This window comes from Macrotis lagotis, chromosome 8 (assembly GCF_037893015.1).
Source record: "Macrotis lagotis isolate mMagLag1 chromosome 8, bilby.v1.9.chrom.fasta, whole genome shotgun sequence".
NCBI lineage: Eukaryota > Metazoa > Chordata > Mammalia > Peramelemorphia > Peramelidae > Macrotis > Macrotis lagotis.
The window spans coordinates 123,620,630-123,639,156 of NC_133665.1; the positions used below are offsets into that span (position 1 = coordinate 123,620,630).

General features: G+C 32.3%; 2 pseudogenes; both read right to left on the minus strand.

Moving 5' to 3' along the window:
- Window positions 1-4,871: 4,871 nt before the first annotated feature.
- On the minus strand, window positions 4,872-5,320 carry LOC141494954 (low molecular weight phosphotyrosine protein phosphatase pseudogene; annotated as a pseudogene).
- Window positions 5,321-15,114: 9,794 nt separating this feature from the next.
- Window positions 15,115-15,942, minus strand: LOC141496538 (peroxiredoxin-6 pseudogene; annotated as a pseudogene).
- Window positions 15,943-18,527: the final 2,585 nt, after the last annotated feature.

Here is an 18,527-nt window from a genome sequence, read left to right on the forward strand (position 1 = left end):
CTGACTTCAGGGCCGGTGCTCTATACACTGCACCACCTAGCCATCCCCAAGGTCTGTCTGCCAACAGAACTTTTTTCCAATTTGGGTTTGTCTGAGATAGTTAAATTCACCCTACTGCACCCCACAGCCCTGAATCCCCAAGTAACTCAAGAAACCACTAGAACTGGAGATGGGAGTGGTAATGTGACTATTATGGAAATGTGCATGTATAACCTTAGGGGAGACAACTTAACAACAAAGTAATGATTCAGATTTTGAAACTTCTACTATTACAATGGAGTATTATGGAAAGAATATTGGGCTTGTAGTCAGAAAATCATGGTTCAGATTGTACTTCTGCTCCTTGTTACCTGTGTGACCTTGGAGACGATCCTAGGCATCTCTAAGTGTTGGCTACAAAACAGGGCAGAAGTTAGACTGAATAAACCTCTCCAGTCTCACTTAATTCCAAATTAATTGCATGATTCCTTAAAAACACACACACTTATACATACAATAGTCATGGATCTTCTCTTTAATAGCAGGTTAAGGAGGGTAAATACTAGAGTGTTCCTTCAAAATCAGTCTATTGAACAAAGTGCCTCCTTCTCTATCAATCACAAACATCATGTGATTGCTCCAAGCTCAGAGCAGAACTAATCATGACTATAATAGAAATAGCTAGCATTTAGGTAGTTTATATTTAGGTATTTTGCTTCTAAGTCAGTCAACCAATCAATAAAATTTTATTAAACATTTTCTAAGTGCCAGATCATGTGCTTTATAAAATCAGAATATAAAATGAGGTAAAAAACAGTTTTGACCTCAAGAAGGTTAGAATCTAATTGCAATGCTGCTGCTCCACTTGAACCAAGTACTCAATTAGTACTGTTTTTGAAATTTATGAAATACTAAATTTGAATTAGGAAAACATTTCTCATTTGATATTTCTTTTCACAAGAAAAAGTATAAATATTGAGTATGATCTGTAAAGGGATAAAGCTCAAAGTAAAGAGAGGCAATTTGACAAAGTTAGTTGTTGAAAATGATTAAATCAGGGGCAGGTAGGTGGTACAGTGGATAGAGCACTGGCCCCAGAGTCAGGAGTACCTGAGTTCAAATCTGGACTCAGACACTTAATAGTTTCCTAGCTGTGTGGCCTTGGGCAAGCCACTTAACCCCATTCGTCTTGCCAAAAAACCTAAAAACCAAAAAAGGAAAAATGATTAAATCATTTAAACTTCAATTAATCTAGGACAGTATTTTCAAAGCTATCTTGACAGTGGGGCACAAAAATAAAACTAGTTTGTCTATTTCTAAATAATATTCATGTATCAATTCCACTATGCTATATTATGAAAAATGCAAAAACAAAAGAAATTAAAATAAGAAAAAAGGTAAAATAAATCATTTAAATTTTTTCATTTATTAATGATATAAAACTATTTCTGCTCTTATTTAAGAATTAATATTTTAATGCTTCATCTCAATATTCTTCCATATATTCTTGCAGATAAGAGAGACAATTGTTATTGTTACAGTAATTAATTACAAAGTTAAATTTATTTATGCAGCTAACCAAGCATATGGTTTTGAAAGTTAATTTATTAAAAGATAAGCAAGACAACAATCAATAATAGTCTATAAATCAATAAAAATGTGCATTATTCAGAGTAATCATTTTTTAAGATAGTTCCTAGATCTGTGAGTTCATTGATGGAGGAAACTCAGAGTTAGGAAAGTGTCTCTTCAAAGGGAGGAATTCACCTTCTCTACAATTTACTGACAGTTCCATAGCACACTGAAAAGTTTTCCCAAAGGATATCCAGACTATATCCCCTGGGGTCAGGACTTGAAGCTCAGGTCTCCAGACTATGTTTCTTTTAGGTTCCAAGACCAACTTTCTCTTTAACTATGCCACATTGCTTATATTTTTTAAACCATTTTTCCTATGATTGCTTTGTTGGAATTATTTCATTTGAATTTTATTATTATATTTTCTTTTCTGAGTTAATCTTACTTCACCATATTCCAACCAGATAGGACCAGGAGTTGTTCTCCAAACTGTTTTTTACTGTCTTCTGCCAATATGCATATATATAACCTACCCCCTCCAGCCTGAATTGGACTATCTCTTCATCTCAAGTCTGTCAAACACTGCCTTTTCCTCCAGGTTCAACTTAGGTTCTTTCTGATACCAGATCCTCCTAATTTTAAGGATTTTTCCACCTAAATGTTATATGAACTCCTGATAACCTATCCTGCATTAAAGTTATGTGTACAAAAAAAATAATCTGTAAACTCCATATAGACAGATAATATGTTGCTATCTTGGTAGTTTTAGCCACTTTTACAATTTTCTAATTGTTTTCAGTGTGAAGTTTAATGACTTTGAAATTCACAAATGTTGCAAATTAAGATTTTACTTTTGTTTTGATGATTGTGTAGAATTAAGAAAGTGATAGAGAAAATATTGATAATGAAGACTTAACTGAAAAATGTATCATGTATTAATGCTTGGACAAAAAAACAGGCATTAAGATCCCACCATAAGTTAACTATTATGCTAACTGAAATAATAATATTAATATGAGATGATCCCTGTCATTGAGAAGCTTATGTTTTCCTAGTGGGAGGAAGCAATAACAGATAAGTAAAGATATGTCACATTCCAAAGAAAAGCACAGTGATTTGGAGTAGGACTCACAACTGAAGGACTCAGAATTGATCTCTTGGAGGAGACAATTGAGCTCAAAGAGTCCTAAGTATTCAAGAGATGGAGGAGAGAAGGTAGAGAATTCAAACAAGAGACCAACCATATGTAAAGACCTGGAGATAAGAGAGGGGATAAGATTTATGGGGAATAGAAAATGTGACTGGAATATTTAGCACAAGTGGAAAAATACGTATTCAGCCTGGAAAGATAAACCGGACCAAACTGGAATGCCAAGCATAAGATGTTGGATTTGATAGCTAAGATAGTGGAGAATAACTGAATCTTTCTGGGGGAAAGAATGACATAATCACACTTGCACCTCAGGACTATCAGTTGAGAAGCTGTACGAAATTGGAGATGGGAAATATTGAATCCAGAGACCACAATGAGGGATCTATTGTAGTAATCCTAGCAAATAGTTACAAGGGTCTGACCTAAGTACACATTTTCAAAGAGAATGGTCTTGTGGGCTACAATAGTAATCCAAATTTAGGACAGTCATTTTTAGGTCCCTATATTTCAATGCGTCAAATCATATTTTTTAATTAAAAAGGAAAAAACCCTGAGATAATCATTTTAATTTTCTGTCATAAATAAGTAAATTTTGCATTAATCAAAGAAATTCATAAAATAATTCTAAATCACAATTATTATAAAATAATTTATTATATTATATATTATAAAATAATTTCAATTATTTTATATGGTATTATTATATAATATGTTTTATAAAATAATTTCCCATCACAATATTAATATAAATAGGAGCTTCACAAAAGTAAAAAAAAAACATTAAATTAGTCAAACAAACAACCAATTAAATAATTAATGGATCATTGGATTAATGGATAAATAATCCCTTGGGAAACATACACAATTTAAGGTGAATTGAGTTATATGCATGTAATGATAATAATTATTATAATAACAATAATAGTAGCAACAACTAACATTTATCCAGGGCTTACTATATTCAAGGCACTGTGTTGTTATATAATTATTATCTCATTCGATCCTCATAATAACTTCAGAGGTAGGTGACGTTATTATCCCCATTTTACAGTTGAGTAAAATAAATCAGAGGTTTAAGTGATTTGTTCTTCAGTGACAGGGTTATACAACTAAGTGTATGAGATTGGAATTGTCCTGGGATATGTAAACTGCAATACTAACTACCTTTTCTAAATTGCAAATCTCCTTAAGTATTATCAGGGATTTCCAAAAGATGGAAGAATTTCTTGTGTTTGTTTATTTGTTTTTGATGTGAAAATATTTGACAAATATTTAAAGCTTGAAGACTCTGGTTATTTCTACCCTTTTAATCTCTGCTAAAGTTATCATGTTCACAACACTCCTCTTACGTAATTTTTTGATTGCATCTGAGTATTATGTTACTAGCAAAGAGCATCAATAGATGAATGTCAATCATTAGACCTGAGGAAAAGGAAAAGTAAGAGGTTTTTTTTTTTTATGTTATTCCAGAGACTAGTGGGAAGTATAAATTTGGGTAAAGCAGATTGCTTTCAAATCACTGAAAAGAAAAAATATTGCAAATTCTGGTATATCAGTCATTATATGATGTGTTTGTCCCTAGCAATTCAGAGACTCTTTTTTTAAAAAGAAGAACACAATTTGTTTTTAATTAAGTTATTGCCATCAAATAACTTTTGATGCAGGAAAATATATTTTTCTTTAATTTTTCACAATGATCTCATTTATTTTCTATTTCTAGGGCATAAAAGTAAATATTTTTTTATCTGTTAAAGATCCCAATTAGACATAAATGAAGTTTTCTTAAAAGAAAAATCTATCAAACATTATTACTAATGATTGTGTATTAGTTTTCACATGCAAATTTAGTTCATTATTCATTTTAGTTATTCATTGTTATTCATTGTTAGTTATTCATTTTTAAAATTTGAGACATAATTTGGGCATTCTATCTAGTTTGACAATAACTGATTTAATCAAATATTATTGCTCCACAAATGATGACTGATTTTCATTATCTTTTAAAATCAGAATATATATGAACATTAAATAAATTGAAGAAACAATGATGGTCTTCAAATGCAGTACAATATTACTTTTTAATAACACATCAGTTGATATACATACATAATTTTTAAGTTGAAGTCAATCACTGTTGTCCTTGAGCATTGAATGAGTGTGAACCTTAATGAGATTTTTCCAAAAACACTGTGCAGCACCTTACACATTGCTCAAATACAGTTTCAAAATCAGTCATTTCCATAATACACATCTTTAATAATAAGTTGTTTCTGTGGATCATAGCTTCCAAGAAGTTCAATTTTAGCTTTGCAGTTTTTAACTTGATTAACTTTTCTATTCTAATCTCTCAGATTGTTTTCATCCATACATAATATATAATCAAAAGTCAGGCAATATGATTTATGATAAGCCATGTTTCTTCATACAAGTCTGCCCTCGATAATCAGGGGGGTTTCCTATTTCATATGTAGATGCTGCTGCACTGGTTATCCTCCACTTATCTGAAATATTTTGATCAGTAACAAGTTTCCTAAAAGCAGCTTCAGCTATAGGTGAGCGACAAATTTTACCCAGACACACGAACAGCATGGATTTGCTTCCCTCCATGGCCATTTTTATTCAGAGACTCTTTTGAAGATTATTGTGAAACCATCTCCCAATAGCCACAGACAAAAGATTTCTGTTTTTCAAAATTGATAGTAGATTTATAAAATTTATTCTCTTAAGGCTTTGTACAGATAAATTTTATATTTTGGAAAAGCTAGTTAGCCCAGTGGATTCTGTCAAATCTAGCCTCAGACACTTACTAACTCTGTGATCCTATACAATTTAACCCTGTTTGTCTCAGTTCCTCATTTATAAAATGAGCTGCAGAAGGAAAAAGCAAACCACTCTTTGCCAAGAAAACTATAGATGGGGTCAACAAAGAGTCAGACATGATTGAAACAACTGAACAATTCAACAAAATTAATCTAAATTTATTTAAGAAGAATTTGTAAAGTACATACAATTAGATAGGAAATCTTTAAAAAGGAAACTAAATCTATTCTTCATCTTTAACTTCCTTGGATTGATTTGCTGGTCATTAAGCCCTCAATGTAGTTCACTCTTGATGCTCTGTAATTTACTTGTTGCTTTACTTTAATTTAAGTATTTTTTTTTCTTATCTGTAGCAATCATATTCAAGGGGCTGCTAGGTTGCCCAGTGGATAGAGCACTGGCCTTGGAGTCAGGAGTACCTGAGTTCACATCAGGCCTCAGACATCTAATAATTACCTAGTCATGTGGCCTTGGGCAAGTCACTTAACCCCATTGCCTTGCAAAAAAAAAAGACCCAATCATATTCAAATTGCCTTAAATTCCTTTTTTTTGTTAATTTCTAAGTACTTGTTCTAGTTATAGTTTATGTTCTAGTAAGTTCTAGCTATATAGTTATATAGTTCTAGTAGTTATTAGCTATAGTTCTAGTGAGCTCCTGTTGAATTTTTCTTCTCATTTATATTCCTCTCCCTAGGAAAGAAAATGCTGAATATTTAACAAATATTCAATTATTTAATACATTAAGGATACACAATTTAATTGTTGTTGGTACTTCATTACTCCAAAACTGCTGGGGTTGAAAAGTTACCTGATCAGAAGCAGCCATCTAAAAAAAAAGTCTCTTCAAACTTGGTGACACTGATTTTCTCATAGTAGATATCTATTTCATTGTCAGGAATATCTTCATAAAACTTTCTAACTTGATAGAACTTGTGATAACTTGCTATTAATAGTGCTTGAGAATTAAGGACCATGTCTGAATCACAGTGAAGTATTTGTGAATGATTTTAATGGAGTCTCTTAATAAATGTTTATTAATAATAATGATAATAATAATAATAATAATAATAATGAATTCCACTCACAAAATATCCCTAGATGCCAGTATGAGTTTACTGAAGTGAATAAATGTGATTCTGATCCATTATTAAAATTCTTACATTTCTAATGGCAGTCTGAGAAATAGCTGAAAAGGTAGCTGTCAAGGAGGTTCTAAGTATGAATTCACAACCTACATAAGAGTCATTCAGTGCTTCTTTGGCAGCATTTATTTAGCAGAAAATAAAAATCTTTAACCAAGTACTTTTTGAGACAGCAGTGCTTATCAGGGAGATTAAATACAAACTACAATAACTCAGAAAGGGTAAATATAGCAAGTGTAAATGGGGTGTCAGCTACAAGAAATATGTAATCTTCCAAATAAACATTCCAAAATTAATTCACTAAGGTAAGATAAGTTGCTAACCTCTCATTTTTTTTAGTATAATTTTGTGTTACTTCATTTCCCATCCCACACCTGTCTTCATGACCAATCTTGACTTCTCACTGATCCTCCCACAAAACACTTCCTTTTCCATCTCCATGATGGTAGAATTATTTGGTTACAGAGGACAGAGCACTGAACCTGGAATAAGGAAGACATGACTTCAAATTATGATTTAAATACTTACTAGGTATACACTTTGAGAATGAATTAAGTCCCTGTTTTCCTCAATTTCTTCAGGTGTAAAGTGGGGATAATACTATTTTGGGTTACTATAAAGATCAATTAATATCTGTTAGAAATGCTTAACATAATGGAATACATGATAGGACTTGAGTACATATTGTCTTCCACCTTTGCCTTAGTACTGCCCTTCACAAATATTTGAAATAGACTTGCACAGAATACATTGCCACATTTTGCTAAGCACCTTGAAAATTTGTGATATTTTACTTTTTGTTGTTTTATGTGCCATATCAAGTACATAGTAGGAACTTAAGGGATATCAATTGACTGAACAGTTGTTGGTTTATATTTTCCCCTTCATGAGCACAAATTTTCACTTTTCAATAAATCTATGGATGAATTTTAAGTGTTATGAACCCCCCCCAAAATCTCTTTTTGGAGGCCAATCTACTGATAAAACTCTCCCATATAGGTCAACAGACATTGTTCATGCTAAACTCTGTTCAAAACCTTTCCATATTAGCAAAATTTGAAACATCTTCTCTCCAGCCCACTTGAATGGAGAATTGCTTCCTTGTCATGAAATATTAACTGCTAAGCCCTAAAATACACGGTATTTTTATTTCTATGAAAATTTGAAAATGTTCTAAATGAAGTCAGTTAAACAGCATTTTTATGAGCTATCAAAATTTACCATAAATAAATTAAAATGCAAAACAGCTTAACTTGATCATATTTCAAAATGTTAAGGGTTAGTTCTTTTAATAAAAGTACCATTTAATGTCTTTCCTTCTTTTTAAATAAGGATTTTATGAGCTGTTTAATGGCATTGTCTATTTTAGATAATTATAAAGAAGTTATTTCCTTAAACCTTACCTACTTTAAAGAAGCCAAATTTCAGAAGCTCTATTTTCTAAATAAAAAAAAAAGTTGTAGGTACAAGTCATTCCATGCTTTCTGTTGTATTTTAGCAATTCATTGAATAACCTATATTTGGGGATTTTTTATCCAATCCTAGCTCAAATGATTACATTCAAATTACATTTCTGTTCTTTTATATTCTATTTGAAAATTTAATCTCTTAAGTATCACTGAAAACAGTAATAATTGGCTGGTCTTGTCTTTCTTGAAGTACATATATAGCTCTCACTTTTAAAATGGCTTCCAAGGATGTATTCAATAGACTTTGATGAACTCAGAAGAAAAGTAGAATATAATTTTGTATGGAAAAAGTTGCATTTACATTTTTCATAACTATTTTAAACATATACACACGCAAAAAAAAAGAGTAAGAGAAAAGTTAGATGAGTTCGACATAGAAAGTCACTGATAAGTGATGAAAATCGCTAGAGGAGTGCCTTCATGATTTCCTGCAATTGTATTTTATTTTTAAAATTGTATTATATTTTTCCAATTAATTTTGGTAGTTTTTCAAGACTCAATTTTTAAGAGAGTCATTTAATATTTTATTTTGTCCAGTAATATGTTGAAACAATTGTAACATTCATTTTTAAAACTTTGAGTTCCAAATTCTCTCCCTTCCTCCTTTGCTATGGCCCCCAGTGAGAAGAAAATCAGTGATATAAACTATACATGAGCAGTCATGCAGAACATTTCTATGTTGTTAAAAAAAATTATAGACCAAAACCCTCTTAAGAAAAATAAAGTAAAAAAGAATGTAATCTTCAATCTGAATTCAGACTTCATCAGTTCTTTATCTTGGGATGAATCGCATTTTTCATAGTAAGTCCTTTAGCATTTTCTTGGATCACTGTATTGCTGGGAATAGCTAAGTCATTCACAGGTGTTTATCATACAACACTGTTGTTACTTTGTACACAGTACATTTCATTTCATATCAGTTCATGCAAGTTTTTCCAGGTTTTTCTGATACCATCATAATCAAATACCACAATGAGTTCAGCCATTCTCTCACTAATGAGCATACCCTCGATTTTCAATTCTTTGTCATCAGAAAAGAGATAAGAAAAATATTTTTGTACATATAGTGTCTACAAATATTTTACTTTAGTTTTTAAAAATTTCTTTTGGGATATGGCAGCTAAATGACTCAATGGGTAGAATGCAGGTCCTAAAATCAGGAAGACCTGAGTTCAAATTTGGTCTCAGACTCTTATTAGCTATGAGACCTTGGGCAAATCACTTGGCTCTCATTGACTCACATTTAGGGCTATCTCCTTTAGCCCTCCTAAATATGTCCTGATTCGTATCTTGCCACTGGACCCATAAAACTCTGGAGAAGATTTTGAGACTGATAACTTAGCACAGCACCCCCTCAGGCAAATCCAATTCGAGTTGCTGGCATGGCATCATCTCTCTGATGCCATGATCTTCAAAAATGAAAGACAAACCATTATTTGGAATAAAGACTTAGTACTGGTATTGCCAGGTCCAAGAGAATGTGTAGTTTCTAATTGCTCTATAAAATATTTTAATTAGTTCATAACTCTACCAACAATGTATTAATGTCTCATTTCTCCCACAGCTCCAATGTTTTCCACTTTTCATTTCTGTTGTTAGTCAATCTAATCGGTATGAGGTTGTACCTCAGAATTGTTCTAATTTGCATTTCTCCAAATAGTGATTTAGAGTATTTTTTTTCAGATGGCTAAGGTTTTCTTTGATTTCTTCATCTGAAAACTGTTTAGATCTTTGTATCATTTATCAATTGGGAAATGACTCTTGTTTTCACAAATTTGACTCAAAATTCTTTATCATCATTCACTTTAATAACAAATTTTAGTTACAAATTTTTTCATCCCTTGTCTCTCCTCTCCCCCTCCCAAGACAAAAATAAAACTGATATAGACATAAAAATACAACTCTTGATATAAATGTTCAATCATATTAAACAGATTTCCTTATTAGTGAACAAAGGAAACAGGACAAAAAGAAAAGTGAAAATAGTATCCATTAACTGAACCCAGACCATCACTCCTTCTATGGTTGTGGATAGTCTTTTGTTATTTTCTTGGATCACTGTATTTCTGAGAAGAGTTAAGTCTATTTTGGTTGATCACTGCATGTATTACTGTGCATAAAGATGTTGTTACTTTAAACATTGTTCTCCTGGAGACATTCACTTCATGTAGTATCAGTTGTCATTTGGTTCGGGTTTATGGGAGAGCTCATCCAATTTACATTCACAGTAATGATTACTAACTGTATTTCCCTCCATTCTATCTCCCCTCCATTTGTACTTTTCTCTCTCCTTTCCTCTTATTTCTCCTCACCAATGCTTTATATCTGACTTTAACCTCCCTTAATCTGCCCTCCTTCCTAATAATCCCTTTCCATTTTGCTCTCCTTTTAATCTTTTACTTTCTTTTTTACTTTTGCTTTTACTCTAATTTTCCACATTTACCTTTTTTATCCACCTCTGGTCCCTGACTTTCTGCTCTGGTTTTTCAGGTGTTTGCTGTTTGTTTCATGTCTTAGAGTAGCCCAACCAGTTCCCATCTCTTCACCAGCCTTCTTCTTCTTGAACTTTGCCTTCTGAGTTGGGGTTCAGATCCACAATTCATTTTTTATTGGTTTTTGCAAGGCAATGGGGTTACGTGGTTTCCCAAGGCCACACAGCTAGGTAATTATTAAGTGTCTGAAGCCGGATTTGAACTCAGATACTCCTGACCCCAGGGCCAGTGCTCTTTGCATTGCACCACCTAGCCTCCCTGGATCTTCACTTCTGACCTGTTGCACTGCTGCTCTGCTGAGCTGGGATCTGATCTGTGCTGTGGCTAAAAGCCTCCTACTGCCTTCCTAACTCTTCCAACCTAGACTAGGCTATACTCACCCTTTTCCCATGTGAGAACTTTTTCTTTAGCTCCTCCAAGATATCTTGGAGTTGAGAAGTTATTTCATTCTGTATTTTTTTATGTGGGTTCCATCATTATAGGCTTTGTTTAGAGGCTTCATTTTAAGTTGTTTCAGTAAAAGCTCTAAACAGTTTCTAATTTTGAGTCACCATCTTGGGATTGCTGAGGAAAGTCTGGTCAATTTGTTGTGAGGAAAGAGGTTATTTTCTTTTTTCAATCAAATTTTATTTTATTTTTCCAATTACATGCAATAATAATTTTTCCACAATTATACATATGAAAATATATGTTCTATATTTTTCTACCACTGTCCCAGTCTGGTAAAAGTTGGTCATGTACAATCCTGATCAATATATTTCCATATTATTAATGTTTGACCTCCATTTTTTTTGAAGACCGTGACATCAGTGAGGTAATGCCATGACAAGCACTTGAATTGGATTTGAACAGGTAGGATGCTCTGCTAAGTCACTAGCCTCACTTTCTCCTCCAGAGCCATCTGGGTCCAGTGGACAGACATGGATCAGAACTATTATAGATAGCCCTGGATGTGTGGCAAACTGCAGTTTCAAACTCCCCTCCACCTGAATCAACGACTAGTGCTCTATCCTCTGTCCAACCTAGCTATCTTTATATATCCATATTATTCGTGATGTGAAAGAGAAATTAGAACTAAGGGAAAAGGGAAAAAAAAACTTGAGAAAGAAAGGAAAAATATAAAAGAAGAATTAAAAAGTGAATATAGCATGAATTCAGACTCTATCTTTTTGCTTTTTTCCCTCCTCTGTTTGTGGATGACATTATCCTTAACATATCTTTCAGGATTTTCCTTGATCTCTGAATTGCTTAAAGAAGCTGTATCTGTTATAGTTGATCTTGTTAATGTGTGCAATGTTCTCTTGGTCCTGCTCATTTCACTCAGCACCAGTTAATGTAATTTTTTCTATGTTTTTCTAAAGTATGATCACTCATGTTTCCTCAAGTAATAATGACTCCCTAATATTCATGTACTATAACTTGTTCAGCCACTCCCAATTGATGGATATCACATTAATTTCCAGTTCTTTGTCACTATAAAAATATTTTTGAACATGAAAGATTTTTTGATGATTTATTTGGCATATTAAACTTATATTAGTATTGCTGAATAAAAGAGTATGATCAGTTTTATTGCACTTTGGGAAAAGTTCCATATTGTTATTCAGAATGGCTAGATAAGGTCTCACCTCTACCATCAATACATGAATGTTCCAGATTTCAAACATCCTTTCCAACATTGATCATTTTCTTTTTTGTCATAGTAGACAATCTGATAGATAGGAGGCAGTGCCTCATAGTTGGTTTAATTTGCATTACTCTAATCAATATTGATTTGGAGTATTTCTTTCCATATGATTATAGATAGCTTTAATTTATTTTTCTTTTGCGTATGAAAAACATTTTTTACTGCAGACTTGCCTAAAAACCAAAATCTCAGAAAACATAAAATTATCCATTGAAGAGACAACACTTTCTAATAAGGAAATAGTATTGTTAACTCTTTCTTTCCCTCTAGTATACATATTTTCTTCTTATTTTGAAAATTAAGAGCAGTTGTTCATGTCCAATTCATGACTTGTTTCAAAAGGTACACATAATTATGACTGTCGACCATTCTATATATCGCTAGCAAGCATTGTGTATTTTCTTTCTCTGAAGTCTCAACCAGATGCTGAAACATAATTAGAAAACACTTTTGCTCAATTTAGCAAAAATTATTTTAACATTGCCTCCTGCAATCTTGCTCTCTGTTTAGAAAGATAAGAATCTCCAAGTTTTGTCTTACTATGGTTAGAACACTCAACATTTCAAAACTGGAACTGGTTAAGAAACAGAGTAATGGATCATTTGGTAAGTACAGGTTCAAAAGAAACAGTAGTAAATGACTACAGTTATCTGTCGTTTGACAAATCCACAGTCATTAGCTTCTTGGATAAGAAATCACTATTTGACAAAAAATGTTGGGAAAACTAGAAAATAGTATGACAAAAACTAGGCATAGATCCACATCTCACACCTTATATAAATATAAAATAATATATATATATATATTATATATATAATGAATATATATATATGTAAAATAACATCTAAATGGATACAGGATATGGACATAAAGGGTAATGCCATAGATAAATTAATAGACCAAGAAATACTCTATCAGATCTTTGGAGAGGGGAGGAAATTTATGACCAAGCAGGAAATAGAGTACATTAAAATTGAAAAATGAATTATATTGCCAATATTAAATTAACAATGTTTATATTAATAAAAACAAAGATACCAAAATCAGAAAGAAAACAGAAAGCTGGGAAAGAATTTCTTACAACTACAGGTCCTGATAAAGATCTCATTTCTAAAACATATAGAGAATTCCATCAAATTTATAAAATTACAAGTCATTTCCCAATTGATAAATGGTCAAAAGATATGAATATACAATATTCAAATGAAGTAATTAAAGCTATATATAATCATATAAAAATACTCCAAATCATTAATGATTAGAGAAATGAAAATTAAAACAACTTTGAGATTTCACTTCACACCTATCAGATTGGTTAAGATTACAAAAAAGGGAAAATGATCAATATTGGAGAGGTTGTGGTAGGATTGGGACATTGATGCATTGTTAGTGGAGTTGTGAAGTGATCTAACCATTCTGGAGAGCAATATGGAACAATGCCCAAAGAGCAATAAATTTGTTCATACCCTTTAACACAGCAATTCCAATCCAAGGTCTATATTCAGAAGAAATCATAAAAAATATGGGGAAAGTCCCACATGTTCCAAAATATTCATAGCAGCTCTTTTTGTAGTGACAAAGAATTGAAAATTGAGGAGATGTTCATCAATTGGGGAATGATTGAACAAGTTATGGTATATGAATGTTATGGAAGACTATTGTTCTATAAGAAATTTATATGGTCAGACTCTAGAGAAGCATGGAAAGAATTATAGGATCTGATGCTGAGTGAAGGGAGCAGAACCAAGAAAAGGTTCTACACATTAACAATAAAATTGTGAGTTAATCAACCATGATGGATGCAACTCCACTCAGCAGTTCAGAAAGCTAGGTGAACCCTATAAGACTGGCTGTGGTCAATGCTATTCTCATCCAGAGGAAGAAAAACAAAACAAAACAAAAAAAAAAAACACAAAACAAAATAAAACTTTTAGAATTTGATGAGCACTACATTCACTTTTTAAAAAAAATTCTCTTATATATTATTTCCCTTAATCCTAATTCCTCACACTGAAAATGACTAATTTATAACCATGTTTAATACAAATGAATATGTATGATATTCACCTGACAATTCATCACTGAGTGAAAGGGTTTGGGAAGGGATGGTGGGAGGTAATTAGGTAATTTTAAAATGCACATATGCATATGGATGAATGTTGAAACCTTTCATAGTATGTATTTGGAAAAATAAAATATCAATTTAAAAAAACAGTCAACTATTCAACATTCAACATTCAACTATTTAGTGTCCAAAGAAGAATAAAACTGATTATATTCTTTTACCTACATTGCCCAAATACCTAAATTATTCCAAGTTGATGATCATAAAATTAAGAACATGAAGCTCAAACCTTAGAGCTATTATATTGTCTGCTCCCTCTAGTACAGAATTAGAAAAAAGAGTAATTTGTCAATTTGGCCAATTAAGGAAATTCTACTCATGTACTGCTCGGAGGTAGCCCACTTTTCCAAATGCCACTGCTACTAGTTAGCTGATTATGGGGATTGCAACAGATCTAACAATTTAAGTCCCAAACAGTGACAACTCTCAGACCACCAAGGGAGTTCAATGAGTCATGTAAAATGCTGCTAAAGGCATAAGGAGAGAAATCACAGGTAATTTGTAATGCCATTTTCAATAAACAAGTCATATATTAGTAGAACAGCCCAGACTCCTGATCTTCCATCACTCTGAGATGCTTAAATTAATTACTGTAGGAAGAATTGAATGAAGGCTCTTATCCTTTCTGGTAGAGATCTTCAAGGGAACTGCAGTAGGTCTTGCTGGAGTGAACTACAACTGAGGGGTGTACCATAGGTTTTTCTTGCCCTAAGGATCTCTTTGGTGAAGACCCCTTAATTTTTTTCCCTTTTTTTCCAATTTATTTCTTTGTTTGTTTTCATCCATATGCACATGTATATTTTCAAAATTGCAAAATTTCCTTCCACCCTCTCTTCCCAACTCCCTCCTTTCAATGGGGGAACAGGTCAGTTAACATTGTACATATATATTTTGAATAAACATTTTAGTCATTTTGTCATTTTAGGTATAAAGAATTAGGATTAAAGGAAAGAGACATATAAGAGATAATTTTTATAAAGTGTTCATCAGTTTCTAAATGATGATCCCTTTAGTTGTTTAGCCTCCTCTTCAGAGATAATTGGAATAACCATTATGTTTTTCAGTGAAAGGGAGAAGCAGCTTTCCTGTATGCTGTCAATTGAACAGTCAACTACTCTGAGAATCTCATACGAAGTTCCTTCAAGTACTTTCTGGGTTGAGAATAGACAGCTTCAACTTCTTATCTGGGTCAAAAATAAATACCACTAGAGCTATCAATGGCATGCCCTGCATATCCAGTTCATCTAGGTCTAATATGCCCAACGTGACGAGGTCCTGTTTGTGATCATCAGTGATGGAGAAAGGCAGCTTCTCCATGGCCTTGTCACCATCACATGCATTTATATCTTTTTTCCAGGCAAGATAGCCTTGGACAGATTCAATAGATAGGGTTATCATCTTAACATTCCACTTGGCAAAATCTGGGGGGTAACTTTGCTGGACAGTCCAGCCCGTTGTGCACAGTGGAGTGAAATCCCAAGGGTGGGAGAAGAAGATGCCCCATCAGAGTCTTCTGGCACTCTTGGAAAAGGAAGTGGCCCATCATGGTGTACTACTCGAAGTTGGGGGCCTCATTTAAGAGTAGCTGACCTCTGGGCAGGGCAGCAACAAGGAGTGGGAGGAGGACCAGACAGAAAAGGAGAAGCCTCAGCCAATATGCATGCTCCTTTGTCCCTTCATGGCCCCTCTCTAGGCTACAGGAAAAAAGGGGACCAGACAGTGTGCAGAGCCTGACAGATGGAAGGGGTGTGGCCAGGTGAAGGTGACACCACTGTGGAAAGGGGGTTGGCATTGGGGCATTTCGCAACCATTAGCTGCAATTTTTTCATCAGGAAAACTACCCATTCATATCTTTGGATCATTTATCAATTGAGGAATGACTTGTTATCTTATAAATTTGTTATAGTTCCCTATATATTTTAGAAATGAGGACTTTGTCAGAAATATTAGCCATAAGTATTGTTTCCCTGTTTTGTTTTGCTCTAATCTTGGCTATATTGGATTTAATAATGCAATTTTTTTTTAATTTAATGTAGTCAACATTATCCCTTTTGCAGTTTATAATACTCTCTATTTCCTATTTGATCATCAATTTCTCAACTCCACAGGTCCAACAGAGTATTTATTTATCTCTATTAGTCTATATATTGCCATTTAGATCTAAATCTTATATTCATTTTGACCTTATTTTGTTATAGGGAGTGAGATGGGAGGTCTATACTTCATTTTTACCTTAATATTATACAGTTTTCCTGGCAGTTTTTGTCAAATAAGGAGTTGTGATGCCAGTAGCTGATGTATTTAAGTTAAATAGTAGATTACTATAGTCATTTACTAATGATTCTTTTGTGCCTATTCTAATTTGCGGGTTCATTACTCAGTTTCTTAACCAGTGCCAAGTAGTTTTGATAATTGTCACTTTACAGTATAGTTCTGGATTCCTTTGCATTTTTTTCATCATTTACTTTAATATTCTTTAATATTTATTACTCCAGCTCAAATTTTACTAATTTTCTAATTCTGTAAAACACTTTTTTTGGTAGTTTGTTTGATATAGCACTAAATTAGTAATTAAATTTGAGTAGAACTGTCATTTTTATTATGGTAATGTGATCTTCCCTTGAGCAATTGGTTTTTTCCCCAAATTGTTTAGATCTAACTTTGTGTGAAAAGTATTTTGTGACTTTATAATATAGTTTCTGGGTTTGTCTTGGGAGGTAGATTCCTAAGTATTTTATGACATCTACAGTTATTTTAAATGGAATGTCTCTTTCTATCCCTTGACCTTGTATTTTATTATTCATATTAAAAATATTCATGATTTCTGTGGAGTTTTTTTATAACCACCTATTTTATTGAAGTTAATTTTTCAAGTAATTTTTAAGTTTATTTTCAAGAATTCTTTATTCCATCATATCATTTGCAATGGGTGAGTTTTGCTTCTTCATTGCAGTTCTAAATCCTTCAATTTATTTTTCTCTCATTGCTAAAGCTAACATTTCTAATAATATTGAATTTTAATGGTGATAATGAGCATCCTTGTTTCACACCTGATATTATTGGAACTACTCCTAGTTTATCTCCATTACATGTAATTCTTGTTGATGATTTTAGATAGATCCTGCTCATTATTTTAATTTATTTTATTTATTTAAATATCTTTATTTTGTCATAAACAAAATAAATATATTTAATTTAATTAATTTAAATACATCATTATTTTTCATGGAGAGTATACAATATGTGCATATTTTTTTTAGCCATCAGAGAAGGTATAGATGAGATGAAATTTTCATTGAAAAGCATTTCCTCTTTAAACCTCTCTGTGCATGTACTCTAAGTAGTGTGTGGTAAAAAACATTTCAGGTGCTGAAAAGTATATAAAGAATAATGTCTGCAGTAGGTGAAATCTGATAATATATTAATAAATTAGAATTATTTTATTTCTATTGAAAATTATAATCATGTTCTATGTTAAAAAAGAACCTGAAATATCACATCTCAAGAAATAAAATTATTGAATATTTCAGTTGCTAGAAAATGCAAGACACATGATAAACCAAAAATTGATAATGTTCACAAATATAATTATACAAGGAACACTGAATGATGAATTGAAGTCAGAAAACGTTCTTACAAGTAAATGATCATATAAATTGATGCTGAGTGAAGAGAGCAGCACAATAATTATATTGCATATAGATATAAATACAAATTTAGATATAAATATAATGTATATAGATAACTAAAAATCATCTTCTTTATGTACAATAATATAGTTATCTTAGCCCATTATTCAAAGCCCTCCATAATCAAATTCATTTTACCTATCTAGCCTTATTTCACCCTATGCACATTCACATGTTCTCTATCTCAGGAATATGAAATAACACTTTAACATTAGCAACATTAATAGTAACATTGGTTAATCAACTCTCATAGACATACATTTTCTCAGCAATATAGTGATCAAAAGCAATTCCAAAAGATTTGTGGTGGAAAATGACATCCACAGTCAATGCAAGAAATATGAAACCCATATTTCTAAAATATACAGAAAAATCAGTCAAATTTAAAAAAAAAAC